The following is a 4,972-nucleotide window of genomic DNA, read 5'->3' as shown; positions in this document are numbered from 1 at the left end:
ACAAGAAAGGTAACTCTTCAGTCTAGGCCTCTCCCCTCTGAAGCTGAACCTCCCAGCCACCAACAGGGGCAAGCCTGCCCTCTTTCCGTGGCCTGAACCACCTCGACCTCTAGCCCACCTCCTCCCTCCATCCCCTCTCCCTGCCTGCCCCCCACTACTGCCTGTCCCTCACCTGCTTCCTTTTAACCCCTTCCCTCCTGTCCGCCCCCACAACAGCTCACCCTCCCTCCTGCCTGCCCCCATCTGCACATCCTTCCTCCCACCTACCCCCCACCTTCCCTCCACCTGGCCCTCCTACCTGCACACCCTCCCTCCCACCGGCCCCTCACCCCTCCCTCCGCTCCTGTCTGCCCCCCCTGCATACCCCCTCTCCTGCCTGCCCCCTCCCGCCTGCTCCTCTCCAGCATCCACATCTGGTTTCCCTTCCTCACAAGTTTCACAATGGACAGATTCTGCACTTCAAGGATTTATGGGTCCTGCTGCCCCTCCTTGCTTTTGATATGATTCCATTATGTGCTTAAAATCTAGGCTGTGCTCTTGGCTCCAGGGAGCTGTTTATGACAATTCTTTTACAGCCCTAAATCATTCACCGTTAGGAACCTGGTCCTGTTCAGAAGCAATGACTAGTTGCTAAGACAGAAACGTACAATGTATCTCAAACAGTTGGTTGAAAAGTTTTCTTCATACAAGATTAATTAAGGCTAATGTTCACCTGGCAGGTAAATCCTCTGAGCAATGCCTTTGACCTGGTCGTCTTACACATGGCTGAGACACTGATTTAGAAGCAAATTAGAAACATCCCCACTCCAAACCCAATCATTTCCTCCTTCTGCTGTGCTCCTTTCTCTGGGTGCTAGAGACTCTTTGATAGAAAGCTTGGTAGAAAGAAATACCAGCACTGCAAATGCCTACCTCTCCTTAACAAAGGGGACTGAACCATCTTTCATTTTCCATCTCTCCATTACATTTTTTCAGGAGAAGACAAAGAATTTGGGGAATAAGAAGACAAAGTGTTTATTCCCTGCCCTTGGCCAATGCTTCTCTTGCCTCCCAACTCCCTCTTTGTCACTCCTCCTTCACCAACACCCAGAAGGGTCTTCCCAACAAGTAAAACCTGATCACTGGATCCTAACACTTTTGGGCCTCAAGGGGTCCTTATCACTTAGGTGGTGAAGCCCAAGGCCATGGGCAGTATGGCCCTCATTCACAGATCCAGCCTTCCCGGCCAACCCCACCCCCCTACCCCCACCAGATCCCTGCCCTACCTTCACAGTGGTCTACTGACTAGTTCCCCCCAGACCTCCCCCTTTCCTGAGCACTTACTTAAGCTGTTGCCTCCACCAGGAATGTCCTGCTTGATGCCTGCCTTTTCAGACTGCCTCCTCCTCCCCCGCTGGAGCCTAATGCCCAGAGCTCACAAGTGTGCCTATCCTTCTCCTCCCCAGCCCTGCACAAGGCAGATCTGAGGGGGCTCCCATGTCTGTGTCTGAGACCACCATTTGAAGGAGGCTGGCAGAAACCACATTACAGCCTCTGATGCTAAATGTAGGGTGGCCATTTAAAATACAGGAACTTCAGTTAACTTTTATTATTTTTTTAACTTTGTTTTTTATTTAAATTCAATTAATTAACATATAGTGTATTATTAGTTTCAGAGGTAGAGGTCAGTGATTCATCACTTGCATAGAACACTCAGTGGCTGGTTACGTCCCTTGCCCTCCTTAATGCCTGTCACCCATCCTCCCACTACCCTCCCCTCCAGCAACTCTCCATTTGTTTCCTATGGCTAAGAGGCTCTTATGGTTTGTCCCCCTGTCTGATTTTGTCTTATTTTATTTTTCCCTCCCTTCCCCTAAGGCTCCTCTGTCTTGTTTCTTACACTCCACATATAAATTCCACACAAACAAAGAATAAATTTTTAGTGTAAGTGTGTCCCCACACATTGCCTGGGCATCGTGTATTTGTGTGTGCCAAATCTGGCAACCCTAACTGAATGGGAGCTCTGGGACACCCTCCAGGGGCAGGAGCTGAAGATCACATGCCAGCAGCACCGGTCAAGGGAAGCAGTGGGGAGACCTGGGCAAAAAGATAGGCTATGTTGCCCTGCTCTTTCCTCCTGGGGGGCTGGCATATGGCTGTTCTGAGCACAGTTCTGTAGCCACACTACTTGGAGGTAAAGATCAGCTCTGCCACCAGCTAGTTATGTTGGGCGAGTTACTTACCTTATCTTTGTCCTTGTGCCATTTTACAGATGGGGGTCACCCATCCTAGGTGTTTATGATGACTGAATAAATAAATATTTGTATAGCACTCAGAACAATCCTTGACACAAAGTAAGTGTTATATAAGTCTTTCACAAATACAAAGCAAAAGGAATTAGTCAAGCAAACCCAGAGATAAGGGGGGGGGGGTAGCTGAGGAGATTTTAAAAATAATAGTAAAATACAACAAGAACAGACATCTGTGGAGCACTTGCTATGTGATAAGACATTGCGTTGTGGGCATGCTTGTCCTGTATTAGCTTATTTAATCCCCACCATAGCCCTACTGTTATTTTTACTATCTTCTTTTTACAGATGAGGAAGCAGAGGCACAGAGAGGCAGCCTATGATAGACAACGATTCTAAACCAAGAAGTCTGACTCTAACTCACTAGACTGTATGGTAGGTAAACTGTGATCCATATTAATTCATTCATCACTCATTCATTCATTCATTCACTCATTAAGCACTTGCTGTATGCTAGGCCCTGGGTTCCTGCCAGGACACTGGAGTCAACAAGAACATCCTCTGAAGCTCCTGGACTGATGGGGAAGATCTTGAAGGAGTCTTTGCAGGTATGAGTGGTACTAAAGAGAAAATGGGTCTATAGACCACACAGACTGAGACAGAAAGAGGAAGAGGAAGGGAAAGGGGCAGATGTGCATGATCACAGAAGGCCTCCCTGTTAAATGATATCTTTGCAGAGTAAGAAGGTAAAGTAGCAACCAGCCTGGCCAAGGGGCAGGGGAGAAGCCTTCAGATGAACAGGTAGCCATCAAAGGAACTTGAGCTGGCAGTTTTCAAGGAACTGAAAAATAGAGAGTGTGGCTGGAGAAGGTGGGGACACCCCTGCAGTACAGGCCAGTGAGGGACAGAGGCCAGGACCCTGCTGTGAGTGTGAACCAGGACTGGCAGCAGAAGGAGGCAGAGCAACGCTAGGCAGGTAGGGCCTACATGAGCTGTGCTGCGGAAAGTATAGACAGCTATGATGACAAGGTCTAGATCCTCATCAGAGGGCTCACCTTCAGCACCAAGAACTCTCTGTGCTGCTTCTGTGGTGCCAACTGCAGGATAGGAGTGTCTACCACCCTACAAAGAAAGTGGGATTAAGGTGACCCAGGCCTCACTGTTTCAACTGAATGGTCTTGAGTTCCTTTTATAATAAGAACATCCTAATAAACCAGAAAGCAAGGAGAAAACCTTTTACAAATGCCCAAAGCCCTGCTACTCAAAGAGAATGATGTTTGTATCTCTTACTTTGCCATGCTTTATATAGCGGTTGCTGTCTTACATACTTGCAATCATGGTGTTTACACGACCTTGTGTTGTCTCTCCTCACTGCATAAGTATTTCCTCCATGAAATTCCACAGATTCTGTAATCAGGAGTCTTCATACCAGTATAATATTTCATTCAGGGCCTTCACTGTTTACTTAACCAACATCCCATTGTTGGACATTTAGTTAACTCCTTATTTGCACATGGGATTTCTCCCTTATCAACTGTTTAAATAGATCTGAAGTGTATTAATAGGGTGAAGCAGCTTATTTCAAACAGTCTGGATAGATACTATAAATATAACTTCCCCAAATCTTGTACCAATTTATAAGTCCACCAGTGATACCTAAGTGATGTTTCTGCCCTTTCCCATTGTCCGCTTCAGATATTACTCTTTAAAATAAATATTCATCATCAGGTAAGATCCAAACCAAGATGCCATGATACTACAGCATTAATGTGGGTTTCCTTGATTGCTAATGAAGACGCACATTCTTTCATGAGTTGGTTAATAATTGCTTTTCTTTCTGTTTTCCCCCTGAATTGCCCTTCGATGTCCTTTGCTCATTTGTTTGTTAGGGCCTCCTTTGAAAATATCTTTGCTTGGGTTCTTGATATAGTAAAGATGCTTGTCTGCAGTGAGGTGGTGTTGAATAAATAAGTGGCAAGATAAATACTAACAGTGAGTCTGTTATCTTTACTGCAAGCATCCTGTTGCATGTTTGGGGGAACACACTAGCATCCTCAGTTACCCTCCTGAGTGGCAGAGCCACTCTACTCCTCAAGGCTGCCTGAAGCCTAATTAGACACTGTTTGGCTACCCCCTTGCACTACTTCTTCTAGGCTTAATTGCTCAGGCTCCCTAAACATTCTAAGAATAAAGAATGAAACCCAACAGTTGTCCTGAGGAAACCTCAGCCTACATCCTTCTCTCCTCCAGAGTAAGGTCCTGGGGAGAGGGTCAGTATGCAGAACTGTGCTGAAGGAAAGCCAGCAAAGAGGAGGCCATTGGCTGCCCAGGGTCCCACAGATTGTGGGTGACAGAGAAAGGCACACAGACCTCCACCATGGGGAAGTGCTGTTTCTTGGCTCCCTGGGCAGGAAACCAGCCTTGACCAGTCAAGATCCACCGGCTCAGCAGACCTATGAGGTGGTAGCCAGATACCTGCAGGGTTTCCTTGAAAACCACACTCCTACTCATTCACCTTCTCCTCCTCCTCCTAGCAAACACTTTTCTGAAACAAATGCACTGGGAAGAACTGGCTTTCCTGGGAACATGGTCTTGCCAGTGGCCACATTCACCCACCCCCAACACACTCTCTCTGTCTCTCTCTCTCTCTCTCCCCCTCTCTCCCCTCCCCTATTCCCTTCTCTTTCTCGCATGCCCTTTCCCTCTCTCACCTAATCTTGTAGTCTACATAGACTGGTTTCAGC

Source organism: Canis lupus, chromosome 10 (genome assembly GCF_048164855.1).
Source record: "Canis lupus baileyi chromosome 10, mCanLup2.hap1, whole genome shotgun sequence".
NCBI lineage: Eukaryota > Metazoa > Chordata > Mammalia > Carnivora > Canidae > Canis > Canis lupus.
Note: the sequence above shows the minus strand (reverse complement) of the source record.